This window comes from Armigeres subalbatus, chromosome 3 (genome assembly GCF_024139115.2).
Source record: "Armigeres subalbatus isolate Guangzhou_Male chromosome 3, GZ_Asu_2, whole genome shotgun sequence".
NCBI lineage: Eukaryota > Metazoa > Arthropoda > Insecta > Diptera > Culicidae > Armigeres > Armigeres subalbatus.
In genome coordinates, this window is record NC_085141.1 from 82,782,211 (window position 1) to 82,805,569 (window position 23,359).

Consider the following 23,359-nt stretch of genomic DNA (forward strand, 5'->3'; position numbering starts at 1 on the left):
CAGCCCCTATCAAAGCGACCGTGTGCCGCTCAAAGCCCTCTAGCCTAGTCCTGGTGTTGGGTGGGACTTTAAAAATTTGACCCGACTGATCGAGCGTCTGTCCACCAAGGAGGTGCGGCTCCAACAGCGTCTGTTCTGGCATCCAGCGGCTGAGTATGAAATGCTATTCCCAGGCTATACCTAAGATGGCAGCCCCATCCCGGTGGATGAGGAACCTTGGGCCAACAACCTCTGTTCCCGACATCAATTTGTTCGAGAATCCGATAATGAAAGAATACGGACGATTTTACGGCGACGACTCTTGCGCGAAACAACGGACACGAATAGGGTAAATGGCACAACTTGCCATAAAGCACGCCGCATGAAGCTTGAGATCCTGGGACTGAGTGAAGTCCGTTGGCCAAACTTTGGAGAACACAGAACGCCGTCGGACAAGTTCTGCTTACTCTGGTTTACGAGGTGAACACGCTCCGCGGCATCGCGGAGTTCCCCTACTAAGCGCTCAGGCACACTCTGCGCTTGAAGTGGAACCTATAAGTGAAAGGATAATCGTTGCCAGATTTAGAAGGTCCGACACATACAGTCGACTCTCCACATCTCGATGTTCTATATCGATATCTCCTATGTCGATGGTTTCTCGGTCCTTCGATTTCAAGATTTGGCATTCAATCTCGATATCCTCCTATCTCGATATCTCCATGTCGATATATCATATTTCATTACTAGACGATTTTGGACAAAACAACACATGAACAACAGAGTTGACATTTTTGTCGTTTTCATAGCAAACGTTTTCAATCTAGTACCATTTCAATTATCCTTCATTCTCGATCTCTCTATCTTGGTCCTTCAATACGAGATGTGGAGGCGTATATCAATGTTATGCCAACCGATGCTGCGATCTAAGACAAAGAGAACTACAGTCAACTCAATGCCGTCGTAGATGAATTCGAAGGATATCAAGATCTGTTGGCGACTTCAGAGATCGGATCCGACAACTCGAACCATGAGCGCTTATGGGACGCCATGGTCTCGGAGAAATGAGCGAAAACGAGCTGTTGCAGAATTTGTGTAATAACGACTGGTGATCGGGGATCTTCTTCCTCATCGACCGTTCGAGTCACGGGTCTCCGTGACGGCTTTACAGAAAATCAAATCGACCACATCTGCATCAGCCGAAAATGGAAACGGAGCCTTCTTGATGTACGGAATAAACGTGGTGCCGATATCGCGTCTGATCATCACCTCCTCATCGGCGAAATACGCCTGCGCATTGCGCGATTCTCGGCAGGAGGAAAGAGTTGGACGACGATTCAAACACGCCGACTGGAAGATGCCACGGTGAAACGGTCCTTCGTTGAAGAACTGGAGACGCGTGCTGCAGATATTCCGGAAGGTGGCAGCGTGGAAGACCAATGGCCGCCATCAAGAATGCCTTTCGCCACCGGAGAACAATCTGGGCGAACTACGCCAGAAAACAATGGATCGATGAGACCTGGAGAAGAGAGAGGAGCAAGAGAAGCCAAAGCCGCGATGAGCGATCGAAAACCAGAGGAGCCAAAGTCTTGCCCGTCAACGATACTCGGCTCTTGAGAAGGAAGTAAAATGCTGTCGACGGGACAAGCGAGCGTGGAGCTTTCTGGCCGACGAAGGAGAGAGAGCCGCCGCAACCGGGGACATTCGCCTCCTCACGATATCTCGACGCTTAAGCGGGCGAAGATAGATGCAACGATGCCTGTGAAAGACGCGAATGATCGGTTATTGACCGACCAACTGACCAGCTGAAACGCTGGTTCAGCACTTCGAACAACCAATTGCCAGCCAGGCCATCACCACCTCGGCATGATCCCTGGGATCCGACTATAACACGCGTCAATACCGAAGCTCCATCACTGCTAGAGTTCAAGCACATCAAAGCATGAAATCGAAAAAAAGCCCCAGGGGTCGACCGCATATCAGCCGAGATGCTCAAAGCTGACATGACATCCGCTCAACTACTGCATCTTTATTTCGTAATATCTGGGACACCAACCCGGTCGACTGGATGCAAGGTATCTTAGTGAAGGTGCCCAAAGATTGACCTGACTGATACGATAACTGGCGAGCATTATGTTGCTGTGTTTCTCAAAGTTCTGTACAAAATTATCCGCCCGGATTCAGGAGAAACGATGCGACTCTCGCGGCACAAGCGGATTCCGTGCCGGAAGATCCTGTGGACCATATTGTCACGCTCCGCATCATTCTGGAGCAGGTCACGAATTGAGTCCTCTGCTGGTATTCATTGACTACGAAAAACTTTCGACTCTCAATCACGAGAATATGTGGGCGCCCTGAGACGCAAGGGTTCCTGAAAATCATCGGCCTCATCGAGGCACAGTACGAGGCCTTTCGTGAAGTGCTGCACAATGGGGTCTTGTCCGACCCTATCGGTCGTAGCTGGTGTAGAGGGATGTATTCTATCACCGTTACTGTTCCTCATCGTAACGACGAGATTCTGGTAGATGCGATTGACCGTGAACCAAACCGCGGGCTGTTATGGCGCTTATAAATGGAGCACCAAAGACTTGAATTGGCGGATGAGTTGCACTCCTCGCAACGGCGCTCTGATATGCAGAGAAGCTCAACGACCTTGCCGAGCGCTCCTCTTCGGAAGGTTTAGTCATCAACGTCAACAAAACCAAATCGTTGGATGTAAACACGGTGACTCCTTCCAGTTCTGTAGCCGGGCAACCAGTGGAGAATGTTGAAGCTTCCAATATCTTGGTAGCCAAATGGCGTCAGACGCGGTACCAAGATCGACATGGCGCAGGATAAAGAGCAAGGGCTGCCTTTGCGAGTTTAAGAAATATCTGGAAAAACAGGCAGATAAGTGAACGCACCAAAATACAATTTTCAACTCTGGAAAAACAGGCAGATAAGTGAACGCACCAAAATACAAATTTTCAACTCTAACGTGAAATTTTTGCTGTTATACGCTAGCGAAACATGGTGTGTATCAGTGGAGAACACTCAACGGCTGCAGGTGTTCATTAACAGATGCCTGCGGTATATGATTCGGGCCTGGTGGCCTCACAACTGGATCTCAAACAACGAGCTCCATCGTCGTTGTCACCAGAGGCCGATAGCAACAGAAATTCGGGATTGGAAGTGGGGCTGGGTCGGCCACACTCTACGTAGGGGCGGAAACGAAATCTGTAAACAAGCATTAGACTGGAACCCAGCGGGACATCGCAGCAGAGGCAGACCCAGAGGCTCATGGCGGCGAAGCCTCAATAATGAAATAAAAGAAGTCGACCGAAATCTAACCTGGCAACAAGTTAAAGCGATAGCCGGGCAACGCTCAGGATGAAGATCTTTCAAGTCGGCCCTTTGCACCACCGGAGGTGTACAGGACCCATAAGTAAGTAAGTCATTATTTCACCCCCCCTGGCCATGCATCCCCTCGGCACGGGTCGCTTAACGCCTTGGGATTAGGGGTTAGGGACGATGGTCCCCTTGGTCGCACCCACTAACTCTAGCTGATGTCAGAAGGACAACAGTGCCCAGGCTGCACTACCAGCTAAGTACAAAACCGGTCAATTGTCATCGGAAGACCCGTGGAAGCGTGAGATTGGAACTTGTGAGGATCAGAGCTGTGAAGGTCGCTCCTTCCCAGATATAAGCTCACAAATTCACAGCTATCAGGGTGAACCATAAAAAGAAGAAAAAAATTGCGTGATCAGAGAATTTTCCACATCCCCCCCATGTTTGATACCAGAGGTAAGTGTAAAATCTTTAAATTATTTGCTTTCATGGTACAAACCACTACAAATTGAATGTGATTGATTTAATTGTATTCTAATGGATACCTGTGAATCAAATTAACTGGAAAAAGGGACAATGTGTGCAAATAAGAATTGATTTTATGAATGCAAAAATTGACTTCTCGCGAAACCTAAAATGAAAGTTCAAGCGTTAACCGTGTTAGTGTATGTATTATACAAATTTTAATATAGTATTAGTGTGGGCATCAAAGTATATTCTTGCACAATGTTATGGTGTGGTAAAAATTGTAAAGTACGTACAATTCCAATTTTTCGAGTCGAGAGACGTCCCTTGAGTAACTTGATCCCTCCCTGCTTTACCGAGAGCCCAAAGTAGTTTTGTTCATTCACTCAAGGTCGGATTTAGCCGGAAGGGGGACACGGGCCGACAGTTTACGGGGCTCCAAATTGCACTAAAGGTTGGTTTTGGTACATAAGGTGTGGGGGCACGGCCTAAGGTCCCCCTAAACCCGGCCCTGGTTGACCTCCTAAACCAATGTAAAAATAATCGCAACAACAGATCAAAGAAAAAATCTTAAGGTGGTTATACAATAAAGCCACAAATCAGCCATCTTGGAAACCACGTGCTTTTTCTTGTGATTTTTCAAGAGCACGAATTGAGAGAATTACAACGCCCATGGGGATGAAACATGCGTAGATCGTTTGCTTACTTATGCTAAACAATCGACTTTAATTCCAGCATTGTACGAAAATTATTACGCTAGATTTGAACTTTTGATAATAGGAGTAGAAAACCGGGTGGTGAATTTGAAATTCACCACATGGCTTAATTGTATAATCACCTTAAGGGCTGTGTACATGACACGACCGCCCGACGTAAACTACGTAAAATAGTTTGGTGCTCTGAGAAATGTAATGCCATTAAGCATGCACATTACAAGATAAATCTTTTGATTTCTTATGTTACTGGTTTCGAACAAAATTCAAAACAAGAAATTTGTTGGATACGGCAATTTACGATATTTGCACTTATATATTTTCGTAATTAAGTGTCTAACAACAACAAAAATAAACTCATGATTGTCCATTGAATTTATCGGAAAACCATGAGCCAAACTTTTGATATTTCTATTGCCAATTTCATTCATTCAAATTTCCTTCATTCTTCCTTCTTCGCTGTTCCTTCTTCTTCTTTACATATTATTTCTTCCATCTTTGGGGTGATTCAACTATGACGTCCACTAGTTTTCGAAATTTCATAATTTATTCTCAATTCTTTGTTGTTTGATTTTTGTTTTTTTATTTTCAATTCCTTATTATTTATTTTTCATTTTTGTTTCTTCACCCATTATTCACTATTCAACCATTGCATCCCACCGATTTAAGCCATTCGATAGTAATTCTTCCCAAGTCAAAGGACCTGAAAAAACCCTGGTGTTTGTGCCTTTCTCGTACATTAAATATACTAAAAAAATTAGGGAGAATTTCTTAGTGTGTTTTTTGTATATAAATCGTATTTTGGCCATAACTTTTGATCCCATAGTCTGTTAAATTTTCAATTAGAAACAATGGGACAGGATTCTCCGTCGAATGCAACTTATTGCAAACAAATCGAATCAAGATAAGTGCTTAAAAGATGAGTGAGTTTTATTTTGCGCACATACATACACGTACACACATACACACAGACAGACATCATCTCAATTCGTCGAGCTGAGTCGATTGATATACAACACTATGGGTCTCCGGACCTTCTATCACAAAACCGTCTTGGAAGTGAATATATAGCCTTTTCGTTACACCTTGGTGTACGAGAAAGGCAAAAATGAGCTTGAGCTCCGTCTTTATTGAATCTTAAGGAATAACTAACTAGTACAATTTTGGGATGCAAGTATTTCTAATTTCGTATGCACTCGCGAGCGTGGGATCAATCTTTGATTATGCTGGATGATGTGATTGTTTATCTTTGGGATAAGGGATCGTTCAAAAATTACGTCCATGATTAAGGGGGGGGAGGGGGGTCCGATTTTTGTGACACTTTGTGACAGGGGAAGGGGAGGGGGTCAAGACTAATGTTACGTCCATTAATTATGCGACACCTTTTTAACCAAACAGGAAATATCTTCAGTGTATGATGATATTCAAATTCGTTTGAATTTTTCTTGCCGTGCATACATATTTACATATTTTTATCACTGGGAGTTTATCGGACATTAGAATTTGAATGATTCATTCAACCCAGCAAGGAAGGTTACTCTAACTTTAGCATAATGTGCATCTATCCTGTTAGATAGTTACACTAACATTCTCACTAACAGTTAGGGTAAAGTGAGGCTAAAGTTACGCTAGAATGACACACTTTTGTTAGGTATGTTTATGCTTGGTGCATAATTTCATCTAACCTGTTACACTCATGTTACATTAACGTTAGATATGTTTCGCTTTGGCCGGTTAGGCAGTTGTTGGGGTAGTTTCGGGTGGGATTTCATGCTGGTTTATTTACATCTAGCTGTCATACGAGCAAAAAGTGCATGTATTGGCGCGAAATAAAAACAACCAAAACATAAGTACACTTTTGCTCCGAATGACAGCTAGATGCAAATAAACTAATTTAAGAATAGTGTAATTTATTTTAAATTCGTGTATTTCATGTGCAAATAATTCATAGTATGCTGTTTAATTATAATGTTTTGCTATAGTGCATTCGCGAAGACGGTTCGTACCTAATCTATTAAAGGAGATGCACCAAAATGTCGACCGCAACGATCCGTATCTGCAGGTACATTACCAACCATCTGCTTAGCCGTGAAAAGATGATCTGCGACGTCTTGCGTCCGGGTCTGGCTTGGGTCCCGAAGGAGAAAATCCGTGGTTGGCCGTCATGTACAAAACCATCTCCGATTTAGTATTCGTGTTCTGACTCCGAACCAACTTTGGCGGTGGCAAGTCGACCAGCTTTGTGCTGATCTACGACATGCCAAGAAGTTCGAACCCAAGCGCCGATTGGGCCACCACAGACTATTCGAAAAGAAGATCACCACAAGCAGCGCAAGGAAAGCAGGAACCGTATGAAGATGCGCGGTACCAAGAAGGCCAAGGTTGGAGTGGCTGTGAAAAAGTAAGCGGATTGTTTAGAGTTGGCTTTTCACTACGGTGAACTTATAATTTCGTCGAATTAAATGGAGATATAACTTCATGGTGTAATATTAAAAATAGCAATTTGAATCATATTAGACTTCAGCTTATTTCTCTGAAAGTTTGATTCTAAATTCACACTTAATCTAAATTGAATTTATTCCTCTATTCCTCCAGGTAACAACCTTCCGTGGATTCTCCAGGGACTACATCGGATCTTCCTGCAGGGATGATTCTATAATTTCTATATGAGAATTGATCGTGAATTTCAGCAAAAATATCCCCACAAATTCCTTCAAGCATAGATCCTTCAATTTCATATAGTGGTGGCAAGTCGACTGGTTTAAGGCTGATTTACGACACCCAGGACATTGCCAAAAGGAACTCTAGCACTGATTGGGTCGCCATGGAATGTTCGAGGAGATGACGCGAGAACCGTATGAAGAAAGTGTGTGGTACCAAGAAGATCAAGGTCGGACAGGCCGTGAACGAGTAAGCTGGTTGCTTGGAGTAGTGTTTTAACTCCGGTGCTTTATGATGCCAACGAAATTAATTCTATCATAAAAATAATAATGAAAACATCAATTAAAATCATATCAGACTTATTTCATTGAAATTTTGACTCTCAATCTAAATGGAATTTATTCTTCAATTTAAATCAATAAATTACACAAAGAAATTTTCAGGAAATTCTTCCTGTAGAGAAGCTTCTGTAATTACATAAGGGAATTATTTTGGTAATGTCTTCACGATTTCATTTGTAAACTCCTCCTCGGGAGTGCTGTTGGGTTTCCTCCGGGAATTCCTCTGGAAAGTCCTTTAGAATTTTCTTCCAGAAATTAATCTGAAAGTAATTCCTCTGGGAATTCCACCGTAAATCTATCAATTAATTCCTCCGGGAGTTTCTCTGGAATTTCGAAAAGAACAGCATCTTGGAATTCCTCAAGATGTTCCACCAGTGAATCGATTTTCCCCAGTAATTCATTCAAAAGCTCGTCTACAAATTTATTTGGGAATACATCTATAAATTCCACCAGTTGCTCTGAAAATTTCACCAAAAGTTGCTCAGCGAATTTCTCCATGAGTATATCTCGGATTCCCTTGAGAAGTTCATCAAGAAATTCCTCCAGCTGTAACATCAAATGTTACTTTGAGAATTCGTACATTTGACGTATTTTTTGACTGTTCTTTCAGGAGTTCCTCTAGGAATTACTCCAGAAACTGATTGGCAAATTCCTCCAGGAGCTCTTCTAGAAATGTATCCAGAAATTAATCTGGAAATTCCTTCAGCAGTTTCCTGGGAATTCCTCCAGGATTTTATCTGAGAATTGCTTTCGGGAGATTCCTCCAGGAGCTCCTCTAGGAATTTCTTCAGGAGCTCTTCAGAGGAACTTCCAAAGAAACTCCTGGAGGAACTTCCAAACGAATTCCTGGAGGAACTTTCGGGGGAATTCCTTCTGGATTTCCTCCTGGAATTTGGGAAGTTCCCCCAGGAATTCTTTCGGAAGTTCCTCCAGGAATTTCTTCGGAAGTTCCTCCAGGAATTCCTTCGGAAGTTCCTCCAGGAATTCCTTCGGAAGTTCCTCCAGGAATTCCTTCGGAAGTTCCTCCAGGAATTCCCCCGAAAATTCCTCCAGGAATTCATTCGGAAGTTCCTCTAGGAGTTTCTTTGGAAGTTCCTCCAGGAATTCCTTCGCAAGTTCCCCCAGGATTTTTTTCGGAAGTTCCTCCAGGAATTCCTTCGGAAGTTTATCCAGGAATTCCTTCGGGAGTTCCTCCAGGAATTCCTTCGGAAGTTCCTCCAAGAATTCCTTCGGAAGTTCCTCCAGGAATTCCTTCGGAAGTTCCTCCAGGAATTCCCCCGAAAATTCCTCCAGGAATTCCTTCGGAAGTTCTTCTAGGAGTTTCTTTGGAAGTTCCTCCAGGAATTCCTTCGGAAGTTCCCCCAGGAATTCCTTCGGAAGTTCCCCTAGGAATTCTTTCGGAAGTTCCTCCAGGAATTTCTTTGGAAGTTTCTCCAGGAACTTTTCCGGGAGTTCCTCTAGAAATTTCTTCGGAAGTTCCACCAGGAATTCCTTCGGATGTTCCTCCAGGAATTTCTTCGGAAGTTCCTCCAAGAATTTCCTCGGAAGTTCCTCCAGGAATTCCTCCGAAAGTTCCTCCAGGAATCCCTCCGGTAGTTCCTCCAGGAATTCCTCCGAAAGTTCCTCCAGGAATTCCTCCGGAATTTTTGGAGGAATTTCCGGAGGAATTCCAGGAGGATCTTCCGGAGGAATTCCTGGAGGAACTTCCGAAGAAATTCCTGGAGGAACTTTCGGAAGAATTCCTGGAGGAACTTCCGAAGAAATCTTCGGAAGTTCCTCCAGGAATTCCTCCGAAATTTCCTACAGGAATTTCTTCGCAAGTTCCTACAGGAATTCCTCCGAAAATTCCTCCAGGAATTCTTTCGAAAGTTCCTCCAGGTATTCATTCAGGAGTTCCTCCAGGAGTTTCTTTGAAAGTTCTTCCATTAATTCTTCCGAAAGTTCCTCCAGGAATTTCTTCGGAAGTTCCTCCAGGAATTTCTTCGGAAGTTCCTTCAGGAATTCTTTCGGAAGTTCTTCCAGGAATTCATTCGGAAGTTCCTCCAGAAATTCCTTCGGAAGTTCCTCCAGGAATTCTTTCGGAAGTTCCTTCAGGAATTCTTTCGGAAGTTTCTCCAGGAATTCATTCGGAAGTTCCTCTAGGAGTTTCTTTGAAAGTTCTTCCAGGAATTCCTGGAGGAATTTCCGGAGAAACTTCCGAAGAAATTCCTGGAGGAACTTTCGGAAGAATTCCTGGAAGAACTTTCAAAGAAACTCCTAGAGGAACTTCCGAATGAATTCCTGGATGAACTTTTGAAGGAATTCCTGGAGGAACTTTCGGAGGAATTCCTGTAGGAACTTCCGAAGAAATTCCTGTAGGAACTTTCGGAGGAATTCCTGGAGGAACTTCCGAAGAAATTCCTGGAGGAACTTCCGAAGGAATTCCAGGAGGAACTTCCGAAGGAATTCCAGGAGGAAGTTCCGAAGGAATTCCTGGAAGAATTTCCGAAGGAATTCCTGGAGGAACTTCCGAAGGAATTCCTGGAGGAACTTCCGAAGGAATTCCTGGAGGAACTTCCGAAGGAATTCCTGGAGGAACTTCCGAAGGAATTCCTGGAGGAACTTCCGAAGGAATGCCTGGAGGAATTTCCGGAGGAAATCCGGGAGGAATTTCCGGAGGAACTTCCGAATAAATTCCTGGAGGAACTTTCGGAAGAGTTCCTGGAAGAACTTTCAAAGAAACTCCTAGAGGAACTTCCGAATGAATTCCTGGAGGAACTTTTGAAGGAATTCCTGGAGGAACTTCCGAAGAAATTCCTGGAGGAACTTCCGAAGGAATTCCTGGAAGAATTTCCGGAGGAATTCCTGGAGGAATTTCCGGAGGAACTTCCGAAGAAATTCCTGGAGGAATTTCCGGAGGAAATCCGGGAGGAATTTCCGGAGGAACTTCCGAATAAATTCCTGGAGGAACTTTCGGAAGAGTTCCTGGAAGAACTTTCAAAGAAACTCCTAGAGGAACTTCCGAAGGAATTCCTGGAGGAAGTTCCGAAGGAATTCCTGGAAGAACTTCCGAAGGAATTCCTGGAGGAACTTCCGAAGAAGTTCCTGGAGGAACTTCCGGAGGAATTCCTGGAGGAATTTCCGGAGGAACTTCCGAAGAAATTCCTGGAGGAACTTTCGGAAGAATTCCTGGAAGAACTTTCGGAGGAATTCCTGGAGGAACTTCCGAAGGAATTCCTAGAGGAATTCCCGAAGGAATTCCTGGAGGAATTCCCGGAGGAATCCCCGAAGAAATTCCCGGAGGAATCCCCGAAGGAATTCCCGGAGGAATTCCCGAAGGAATTTCCGGAGGAATCCCCGAAGGAATTCCCGGAGGAATTCCCGGAGAAATCACCGAAGAAATTCCCGGAGGAATTCCCGAAGGAATTCCCGGAGGAATCCCCGAAGCAATTCAAAGAGGAATCCCCGAAGGAATTCAAAGAGGAATCCCCGAAGGAATCTCCGAAGGAATTCCTGGAGGAACTTCCGAAGGAATTCCCAGAGGAATCCCCAAAGGATTTCCCGGAGGAATCCCCGAAAGAATTCATAAAGGAATTCCCGAAGAAATTCTCAAAGGAACTCTCGAAGAAATTCCCGAAGGAGTGCCTGAAGAAACTCTCGAAGGAGTTCCTGAAGGAATTTCCGAGGTAAATCCAGGAGAAATTCACCAAGGGATTCCCAGAAGAATCCCCCAAGTAATTGCCGATGAAATTTCAGAAAGAATTCCCGAAGGAATTCCAGGAAAAATTCCCGGAGAGATACCCGAAAAAATTTCCAAAGTAATTCCCGGAGGAATTCCCGAAGGCATTCCCGGAGGAATTCCCGAAGGAACTTCAGGAGGTATCCCTAAAGGAATTCCTGAAAGACTTCCTGAAAGAATCCCCGAAAGACTTCCTGAAGGAATTCCCGGAATTTCAGGAAATTCAGGAGAAATTCACGAAGGGATTCCATTAGACAATTCCGGAGGAATTCCCGAAGAAACTCCAAGAGGAATTCCGAAGGAATACCAGGAGGAAATCCAAAAGGAGTTCACGAAGGGATTATTGGAGGAATTCCCGAAGGAATCCCTAGAGGAATCCCCGGAGGAATTCCTGGTGGAATTCCCGGAGGAATTCCCGAAGGAATAAAATATGGCACATTACAGTGGGCTAGGCATGTAGTGCGTATGTCGGAAGAGAGTCCAGCAAAAGGGATATTTAGTGAATTCCTCCGGGATTTAAGGAGTAGAATGGATTTAAGGACGACTTTTAAGAAGAACTGCAGATGCCACTCCGGCCTTAGTATGAATAAATAATAATAATTCTCAGCCATAACAAAAACATAACTCACCATACATCTCCGTTATACCACGGAACATCCTCAGCAAATCCCTTATCTTATTCGGCAGCCCATAGAATGGGCCCAGGGACTGGAAGTCTGGAAGTGAAACCAACGGTGCCGACTTCCTTCCTACGCCACCCGCTTTTGACACTCATCTGTCACTCGTCCGTCCATCCAGCCAGTTCATCAGTTAACAGTTAGTCAAAACTACTACCCAGCTGAACCTTGGTCGATGCGGGAACCGGTAGCAAGCGTTTTCCTCTCCGATGTATTGACGCTGTTAGTCGAGATACTTTCGCTCCTGTAACTACGAGCACATTATCAACGCCAACGGAGCTGCTTGAACAACGTATGTCTCAATCGGCTTGGGAGGTTCCTTTTTAAGTAGTTTGGCTCGTGTTAGAATCTGATGGTTCAGACAGTTTCCAGATAGGTCATCCTAGAATGCATACATAACATTTATTTAACACATTTATCTTTCTACTTCTCGACCTATTTACCGGTATACACCTATAACGTTTTGCGCATCGCATATTCATTTTCGTTATTGATTTTGATGAACTTGCTTTGCCGTTGGTGGGAACTGCAAATAAACAAAAAAGAAAACGATTTGATTATGATATTCTAGAACCAATCAATTACAGTCATTAACCTTTTCGATAGCGCTTGAAAAAACGGGAGAGCCGGAATCGAAAACCAACAATTTGCACAGCACCAAACACCAATGGTACTGTGGCGGAAGGGAACTGGTCACGGCGAGAATCTTCTTGTCACTGAATATTTAACTTCTCCACAGCAACGCACTCGGACGAAGGAAGTAGTATCATGGTACACCGCATATCCCAGCTCCGGATCAGCCGATCAGCACAGACACACGATTTTACGGGAAATATTCCTGCTAACAGAACGCACAATGATCACAATAACCGTATGAACACGCGACTTTTATTCCGAAGTTGAACTCCGTATTTTTGTTTTTTGTTTTTTTTTTACTACAAACGTCGTTGTACAGTCGTCAAGTCAAGAGAAGAACTGAAAGAGAAAATAAAATAAAGAAACAGTATCAGCATAAAAACATAAAAAGTTTATGTTTTTGAAAGGTAGCATACCTAACTGGAGTCTAACATCTCACAAATTGTTTCCTGGGAAGTCTCGAATTTTTCATTGAGAATTCTCGCGTTTCGCCGTTGATATATCGTTTTTATACTGTAATCTAATCAAAACATTTTTTGGTGGACCACATTTAAGGTAAGATCTGTACACCTTCTGATATATTATTTTATTCCGAATGTTCTTTTAGATGGATCGTGGTAAGACAGTTCAGAAACTTTTCGATGGTTTTTGTAAAGCATATCCGTTGAAAAGTCGACAGGCGAATCAGGATGCATGTCATGCTTATTGGAGGTCTATTAAGGACAAATCTGATTGCGATAAATTGGCGCAACTTAAAATTAAGGAGCTTCAAAACATGTCCAAAGCGCCCAGTGGAACACTAATGAGTTTCTTCAAAACCGTACCGTCCGTACCCTCATTGAACACTCAGTCGCAACTTTCCAGTGCTTCTACGATCGCATCATCAGATGACTCTGAGCTTACTGCGACTCCAAGCTCATCACACCAGACGGATTCGAAATGTGCTACGGAAGCTACCAAGGAGACTAAAGGTGGTAAGTTCGCTTGCCCAAAGCAAGACGAATTAAAAAAGGAATTGGAAGCAGTGAATGCGGAAATCAGCTGTCTTTTATTGCGCGAACGGAATTCAATAATATCAGTTGACCAGGAAAAAGAACTGAAACTTTTGAAGAAGAAAAAGGGAAAAATTGAGGCGGGTTTAATTAAATTGAAATCCGACCAGCAAAGGCAACGCGATTTCCGGATCCAAAGGAAACGAGCTATGGATCACGCTTGTGAATCTGATCCGTCATTAGCTAATAAACTGAGATTCAAGAAGGATGTTGGACGTCCGGCAATTGAGGTGAATCAACCACAGTTCATCAAAACGCTACTTGACATTGCGCAACACGGAGCATCGGCAGATGACCGCCGAAGGTAAATTTCTAAAATATGCTAATAATAATAAAAAATCACCTTCCATTTTATAGATCGGAGACACTGCGGACCGTGAAAACTCTAGATGAACTCACTGAAGGATTGCGCAATGCTGGATTCGAGGTATGTAGAACATCAGATTACTATCGACTTCTTCCACGCAATAGAAGGACCACGGATGGTAAGCGCCATGTGAAAGCGGTTCCGGTGAAGCTAATGAAGCCTGGAAAGGATCTGCACCGCATGCACGAAGATGGATATTTTTGCACAGCAACAATTAATGCCTTGGATGAGCTAGCTTCGTTACTAGGTCCAGCGGAAGAAGCCAAGCTGAGTATCGATGACAAAGCTCGAGTTCCTCTAGGTATTGCCGCCGCAACGAGTCAATCACCTCTGTTAATGCACATGGAATATCGAGTTCGACTTCCTGATCACGATTGGGCTGTAGCAGACAGGCACAAGTTGATTCCGTCTGTCTATGCCGGAATCGCTATCAAAGACAACGCATTCGGTGATAGATCTGGTGTGACATATTCAGGACCTACATACGTCGCTATCAGATCCGGAAAGCACAGTAAATCTACCGCATACAGCCACGCTAGAGATTTCGACCATTTGTATGAGTTGGACAGTTTTGGTGCGTTTTTGAAAACATCAAATGGTGATTCTAAACCAGTCCTCATTATATCAGTTGATGGAGGCCCGGACGAGAACCCGCGGTTTCAGAAGAACATTGAAATCGCCATCCATAATTTTTTGACCAGAAAACTCGACTGTCTCTTTATTTGCACTAATGCACCAGGCAGAAGTGCTTTCAATCCAGTTGAACGGCGAATGACTCCACTTTCGAGACAGTTATCTGGTGTCGTGCTGCCTCATGACCACTTCGGAACTCATCTTGATTCAAGTGGGAAAACCATTGATATCGATTTAGAGCTACAAAATTTCAAACACGCAGGAGAGTGTTTGGTGGACATTTTTTCATCGGTAGTAATAGATGATTACCCGGTAACAGCAAAGTTTCTCGACAATCATAACTCCGAAATTCAGAAAAGCTCCTTGATTAGTGCAAGCGCGGAATGGATTAGCCAGCACGTTCGTTCTTCTCAGTATTTGTTACAAATAGTGAAATGTGAAGATCTGGAATGCTGTACAGCATATCGAAGTGCGTACATCCGTTTCATCAAAACCCGGTTTCTGCCTCCACCAATTCCATTGTGCTACGCGCCAGATTTGCAGATTTCAACAGATGTCAATACTTCAAGGTTTGCAACACTTAGCCAAAATTTGGCCTTCTTCAACAAAGATGTTGCTTATGATCAGCACTGTCCATCAATTGCGAGTAAATTGGAAGCGCGTATATGCAGTGATTGCAATTTGTATTGCGCTTCTGCTGTTCTGCTGAAGAAGCATCAAGCTGTCCATCGAAATATTCGTCGTCTAAAGGAAAGGAAAACTCCCAAACATGATGAACACCAGGAAATGGAAATAGAGTGGCTCGATATAGATGAACTAGATTTGACTGATGAGAACGATTTCATGGAAGATGTTGAATACTTGGATGAAGCATTGCCAATTATGTCAATGGAGGAACATTTCTCTGTCCCTTGGGCTGATGACAACTAAGGAATCAATACGTCACGTAATTTAATTGTTATGTTCATTAACGATGCGAAATAAAATGAAATTAAAAAATAAACATTTCTCCGTATGGACGTACATAAAGGGGGAGGGGGGGGTATAATAATTTGTTACAGTTTGTGACATGGGGGGGGAGGGGGGTTTAGAATTCCGAAAATCTATGGACGTAATTTTTGAACGTTCCCTAACGGTGTCGCATGATGCTGTCCGTTGGGTTGTTTATTCCTTGATTGCGATAACGATGTTTAGTCTGTATGCTAAGTGGTCCTGTCGTATTAATTCTGGGTGGCCCAATGTAGAGTGGAACAAAAGTGCTAATATTTAGGATGCTAAGTGTCTGCTGCAGGATTTGTGTTAACTCGATACCTTCCAGCCTTCTGATATTTTAAATATATTTTTAATTATATTTTAAATATATGAAATTATTGGCCCGTTTACATATTTGATAGTTCTAGCGGACAATGCACTATCCGACAATACTGCGCGATATTAGCACAATGTAAACAGGAATTATGTAAATAGGAATTAAAGTATTTTCGAAGAATATTTTTTTAAAGCAACAGCTATTTTTTTAAAAGGATCAGTATCTTGGGGCAATGTCACCTTCAAATGAGATAAATGCGGATAGATTCGCGAGACATTTTTTTAGCGAGGTAAAAATAGTGAAAATGCAGGACTGCTCCGCGAAATGCGGGACATCCACTCACTTTTACTATGGGTCTCCGAGCCTTTAATTTAAACTTAGATTTTAGAGTGGTCCTACAGACTTTACATACACTAGTGTGTCTAAAAGGCAAAAACACATCAAACGAGTTCTAAACAGGCACACTGATTCATTATGTTGTATTCCAACTAAGCAATTCAAAACGATTATCAATCTGCCGAAATGAACCTTATGAAACTCAAGCACAATCACTTAAATCGCGACATAACCCCATAAGCATAAAATTGTACTTCCGAAAAATGCAAATAACACTCCAGGAACCATTCACACCAGATGAAAATTGCTTCCGCTTTCACTTGCACCTTTTCCAGCAGTTAAGACTGATTTCCACCATTTCCACGATATCCTATTCATAGGAACCGTGAGTGTAAAATTCGAGAAAAGAAAAGCGGCAAACCGTCTTGTTACCAAACTGTCGTCTTTTGTTCAATGTCTCCGGTGGTATGGCAAAACCGTCAAGTCGAGTCGACTCGCTTTGAGCCTGGGATCAATGGCTGCTTTTCATGGGAAGGAGCTTTCTCATTCCTATAAGTATGTAGAGCTTTGCTTTATGGCAACCATGCAGGGAAAGTTATTCCGGAAATGGCCTTCCTTGGCTGGACCGATTCGTCTTGACACCTACTCCAACAAGTTGAGACGCCGCCGCCGGCCGGGCTGGTGCAGGAACTGCAACTGGCCATAAAGATCGGGCTGCCTTCTATAAAGGCACTTGTGGCGCCAGTCATAAAACTTTTCGCCATCCACCGTGTGCCACAGTGGGGCACTGCAGCAGGGTTTCCATTTTTAGTGCAACTTCGATTTTACATAATGTTATGTATTTGAAGAATTTATTTGGGAAATTTTCCTTATATTCTAGGAAAGATACACTAGAAGGATTATAAGTCAAATAAAGGTATATGTGTGTTAGGGAACATCCATAAAATACGTAACGCTTGAAGGGGGAGGGGTTGCCTGAAGTGTGACGACCCATACACAATTTTCAGATGATTCATATAAAAAGTGTGACAAAGTGTGGTTGAAAATTGCAATTTTTAGCGTTACGTAATTAATGAATCTTACCTTATCGAAATCTTATTCAAAGTTAAATTTACTGTCATTTTTATTATTTATTTAAACTAAAGACGGAATCCTGGTCTTCAGTTAGCCTTGCTTGCAAAGGCGTATAATTTGTAGAACGTAGATCACCGATCCCGGCAGATTACAAGGTGGACAACACTCCGACGGACTTGTAACACAAACGACCGGGAACTTTTCGGATTTCGCGTGTACGGTGGACGAGCAAAATAAAAAACACAACTTCTGTTTACGAGCTTTACTTTTGGAATGAGAGACACAAAGAATCAATATACATTATAATGAAACAGGTATAATACTTTTTCGCCTTTTCGCCGCATCATAGACATGATGGAAAGATGTCGTACTTTCTACATAATTGCCAATTCGGAGATAGCGAGTTCGATTCTCGATCCGGTCTAGGACTTTTCGGGTGGGAAACATTCTCGACTCCTTAGACATAAAGTATCCATTCTGCTTGCCACACAAGAAACATACTCATGCAAAAGCGGCCATATAAAAGCTTTCAATTAAGAACTAAGGAAATGCAAACAAAAGAATACTAAGTTGAAAAGCAGACACAGAACGAATTGTTTCGTTCCATACCCGCGCTGCCTGTTTCACTCCGTAGATACTGCGTTGAAGTCTACACACCAGCTTCTCTTGACCACGTTGCTGAAAACCTTTCGGCTGCTGCATATACAGCTCCTCCTTCAGTCGACCGTGTAGATATGCGCACTTAATATCCAAATGACGAACCTTCATTTGCTTATAACCGGCGACAGTCAACAAAACTTTCAACGACACTTGAGTTGCAACTGGCGCAAACACGGCATCGTAGTCGATTCCAAATTGTTGGGAAAACCCCTGCGCGACTAGGCGGGCTTTGTACCTGGTCACGTTTCCAGCGCTGTCCTCTTTCTTTTTGAAGACCCACTTGCTGCCTATAGGTTTTCGGCCAACAGGTAACTCCACAAGGGTCCACGTCTCATTCTGCATCAAACTATCGTACTCGTCCTTCATAGCCGCTTTCCATAAATCTTGCTCCGATCCTTGTACGGCATCTTCATATGAAACTGGATCACCTTCAACTACCAGAGCTATATCGACTTCATAGTCCCGAAGCCTTCGTGGAAGAACCCCTCTCGTTGACCGTTTACCATTGCTTCTTTGACCACCAGATGCTTCTTCTCCATCCGTAATATCACCAGCCTGGTCTTCCCATCCGTAGAATTCTTCATCCGTATCTTGATCGGTATGCTCCGGGAACGCTTCTCTTCCTGAACGCAGTGTTCTTCCTGAGCAACTATCTCCTCCTGAGACGATATAGCTTCGGGCCATTCCGGATCATGTCCGATTTCTTCCGTTCCCTGCGCTTCTGGCTTTGCCATGTGGGGGTTGTTCTGCTGCTCAATAAAGCGAGCATCACGGCTGATCGTGATTGTGTTGGCTTGAGTGTCCAAGAATCGGAACGCCTTGCGGTCTTCGCAATATCTCACGAAAGTCAATTTTCTCGATTTACAGTCGAATTTCTTCCGTTTCTCGTCCGGAATATGCACATATGCCGAACACCCAAAAATTCGTAACTGCTTCGCCCCAGTATCGTTTACCAAGCCCTGCGTCTAGCAACATGCACGTTGCCATCTCCTGCAACGTGCGGTTTATCCGCTCAGCCACGCCATTCTGTTGGGGGCTGTAGGCTGCGGTATATTGAGCTTGTATACCTTCCTTGTCATAGAATGCTTTCAATACGCCGTTCACGTATTCTCCACCTCCGTCAGACCGGATAACACATGGAGCCCTTCCAAAACGCGTTTTAACGTGAGTAACATATCGTTTTATACAGTCTGCTACATCGGATTTTTGTCGCAGAAGACATACGACGGTATAGCGACTAAAATCGTCGATAAGCGTCATCAGATACCTGCAGCCACCTGGGGTCACGTTATCCATTGGCCCGCATACGTCCGTATGCACAAGGTCCAGTATTCTACTGGCTCGCCTTTCGGAAGATTTAGGGAAAGAAGTGCGTGGAAGCTTACTTTTAAGACAGTCATCGCATACCTGCCGCAAACCGCAATCCTTCATCTCGAAGTCCTCGCTGAAGTTACCTGCTTTCAACTTTTCCAGCACAGATCCGCACTGGATCCCGGTGACCGAATCGCCGATGCCACATGTGTTGGCAGTTCGGCAGATGTTGTAACTCCTTACTCAGCTTTGCGTATTCCACTGTCTTCAGTACAAATAAATTACCACTCAGTTCTCCGGATGCAACAGTTTTACCGGCGGTGCTCACTATCGAACATGCTGACCCGACAAAGTTCACTTGAAATCCTTTCTTCGTCAGCTTTCGCACAGATACAAGTCCACTGTCTAACGCCGGTATGAATAGTACTTCCGTTAATTTCACTTCACGCGCATGTCCATCTCCACCGATACAATTCACTAAACCTTCCCCGGTTCCGTGTGACATGGACATTGAACCATCAGCAAGTACAACCTGCACGCGTTTGCTTTCATCCAAAGTGGTAAAGAAAGCTCTATCGTTGGTCATGTGGCTCGAGCAGCCACTGTCGATGTACCAACAACCACTTCGACGAGCACTCCCGATCGTGAAACAAATCGGAACGTCCTTTTCAGCCGTTAGTTTGGCCTTCACTGCACCTTTCTTCTGTTTTTCTGCCTTTCCATTCACTGTTTCCGAGTCACTTTTCTTATGCTGCAGTTGCAGCCACTGTCGGCAATCCTTCCGGTAATGTCCGGGTTTTTGGCAGTGAAAACACAATCGCTTCTTCTGGTCCCTCTGATTAAACTTCATGGCCTTTTCCCCCGACACTGTATTCCGTTCGACCCGCTTCTGATACTCGTCTAACAACTTTTGCTTAACCAGCGACATCGTCAAGTCCGCTTCTGGCCGGCTTTCCAAAGCCGTGACCAGGCCACCATAAGAGTCCGGCAGACTCCGCAATAACATTGCAATTTGCAACGACTCATCGAGCGCTTGGCCCGCACATGCCAGACGAATAAAAAGCTCTTCCAAATCAAACAGATGTTTTCCGTCGGCCAAGTTCAAATTTCAAATCTTCTCAAGCAAGGACACACGCGACGTCATGGTAGTTTTCTCATGATATTTCTGTAGGCAATCCCACACTTCTTTGGCGGATTTGGCATCCTTTACCAAATTCAATTGGCTGTCTTCCAGGTACAACACTATAATCGCATGACACTTCGAATCGTCTTTCTCCCACGAGCTCGTGACCGGCACAGGCTTTACACTGCCAATAACGTACCACCGTTCTTCTCGCTTCAAAAGCATCTCCATTCGCGTCTTCCATATTGAATAATTATTGTTATTCAATCGGGCAAATAAGAACTTTTCACTCATCGCTTTTAATCTGAACGCGCCGTAAAAACACTTATACAGTGAACGTTCGCTAATTGGGGTTTTTCTAGTTGGGGCGCTTTTTAGTTGGGGGTTCGCTAATTGGGGCGAAACCCAATTAAAAAGCAGCTAAACGTCAGAATGTGATGTCAAAAACGCGTTGACGTTTGGTTTCCGTGTTTGGCGGGATCGATATTTTCTGGCGCGTAAAATTTTCCTTTGTTCAATGCAAAAAGTAAACAACATTGACGCTTGTCAAAACGCCCCAATTAGCGAACGGCATTCGCTAGTTGGGGTGAGGTCGTGCCCCAATTAGCGAACGATCACTGTATTGTCAACCGACCGACTACACACGTCGTTTTACCGTCACCGAATGGATACGCCCACACGTTGATGCCAACCCACACGACACTCGAGAAGACCCGTTATTTGCTTGCATCAAGTGAACGACAGTGCCGTCTCACTAATACACTGACAATCGCCTCCGATGTCGTTCAGCAGCAGTCAGCCAAAAAAAAACCAAACAAAATGGCTTCGCTCGGAACCACGTTCCAGCCTATTTTTTCGCACTTTTGTGGATCTTCCCAAATCACTATTTCACTCGATTAACTACACCGTCCTGGGTCCATGACCTGTAGAACGTAGATCACCGATCCCGGCAGATTACAAGGTGGACAACACTCCGACGGACTTGTAACACAAACGACCGGGAACTTTTCGGATTTCGCGTGTACGGTGGACGAGCAAAATAAAAAACACAACTTCTGTTTACGAGCTTTACTTTTGGAATGAGAGACACAAAGAATCAATATACATTATAATGAAACAGGTATAATACTTTTTCGCCTTTTCGCCGCATCATAGACATGATGGAAAGATGTCGTACTTTCTACATAATTGCCAATTCGGAGATAGCGAGTTCGATTCTCGATCCGGTCTAGGACTTTTCGGGTGGGAAACATTCTCGACTCCTTGGACATAAAGTATCCATTCTGCTTGCCACACAAGAAACATACTCATGCAAAAGCGGCCATATAAAAGCTTTCAATAAAGAACTAAGGAAATGCAAACAGAAGAATACTAAGTTGAAAAGCAGACACAGTTTGAGTTGGAATGTAGAGCCGTAGAAGAAGAAGAAAGATAGTCGCCTTAACTATTATCGACTTGTGTAAGCAAATAATGCAATACTAAAAATATTTTCTCGGTTACTCGGAGTAGCACACATTTTTTAAATCAGTTGCCGGAACTTATATGTGACCGAATTTGGTCACAACCAAGTAGTTGTAACCAGATTTGATTGAAATGTGCAACTTGGATTCTTTCGAATATTTTTCCAAGGAACTTCTATTCCACATCTCGAATATATTTGAGTCAATTGTCCTTTCATTAGCGAATCATGGAGGAATGAATCTATTACACAGAAAAAAATAAAATTGTACCTTTAAAAATTATGCACTTTTAATCGAAAAAGTTGCAAATTTTCTTAAAATTAAAAGTGAAATAACAATAAAAGAAAGTTATGCATTTCATTCAAAAGTGTTTTTTTACTTTCCTGAGTGTAATTTTAAAAGTTCTTTTCAATTTCAAAAACTGTTGAACTATCAAAAAGTTGTTCAACTGTCACCAAAAAGTTCTGAAAAAACAGATAAGAAGAAGAAGAATATATTTTCGAAATGGCACTATGGTACATCGTCTGGGAAAAAAGTAATAAATGAAATCAATTGAGTTCAACATGGATTAAGTCACAGGTATATAACTTATTGTTCTACATCAGTTTCGTTATCAATAAATAAATATTAGCTCTACAAATACCATTAAAATCCATTTATTTGGCAGCTCAATTATAAACTATTTTAGCCATCCAAGTAATCATTTTAAAACTGTGTTATTACCTATTTATTTTATTGTCATATTAACACTCATAGTGCCTATCATATTTTTCACTCTTGTCTTTCCCTCGCACAGTCGCACGCAAAGCATCACAACGAAAACAGTGAATCTGTCAACATGCAAAATTCCGGACTTGTTTTTGCAACCCAATATTGCTTTTTGGGTTGTATTCGATTGCCTTTGCCAACCAAAACCAGAAATGCAGAAGTTCACGCAAATGTGTCGTCGATATTAATACCCTATCGTTTATTTCACGGAACAAGAAGGTAGGTATTTTCCTAATTATAACGTGAAAAATGTGAAATGCAAAGCAGTGCCAGTGTTCACTAATTCTAATTAAAACAGCGTTGAAATAACGGAACACATCACGATAAATACTTATGCGAGATTTTCTTTTTTTTGCCTTGCAGATAATTCGCATGAGTCGGAACTTCTGGCCGACAAGAAAGATGGCGCAGTATCTCCACATGCTAACGACGTGCACTCCGATGAGATATTACTCCGAAGCGGCCACCTTTGCATTTTAGACGCAGCTGTAACGTGTAGTACAAATTAATTCTAAAAATGCAATTAAACATTAAAAGCTATTTAATACGATTTTATTAGGTTTGAAAGAAACGATAGGTGGTGGGTAGAGGGATTTTAAGAATAAAATATCTCTGAATTAAATTTTTACACATGCTGCTTCCACCAGTGTGATAATTTTGTATTGACATTTCTACAATTTTAATTTGAAAGTTCAAACTATTAAATTTAGAGTGGTAAGCAGCTTTTAACCCATGGTAATTGCAAAAGTTTC

The 23,359-nt window shown here is 43.0% G+C and overlaps 1 long non-coding RNA gene and 1 pseudogene across 2 annotated transcripts in view; both read left to right on the forward strand.

The window, feature by feature from the left end:
* The window catches only part of LOC134220746 (uncharacterized), a 110,626-nt gene extending 87,479 nt beyond the window's left edge, over positions 1-23,147 (forward strand). Inside the window, exons 1-3 of one of the 2 annotated variants that reach the window (XR_009982039.1) lie at positions 22,289-22,418; positions 22,636-22,826; positions 22,971-23,147. This is a non-coding gene — a long non-coding RNA (uncharacterized LOC134220746). Of the gene's footprint in view, positions 1-22,288; positions 22,419-22,635; positions 22,827-22,970 lie in introns of those variants that run through there. The other variant, XR_009982038.1, reaches the window with a different exon arrangement.
* LOC134220745 (small ribosomal subunit protein eS24-like) lies at positions 6,012-6,886 on the forward strand (annotated as a pseudogene).
* Positions 23,148-23,359: the final 212 nt, after the last annotated feature.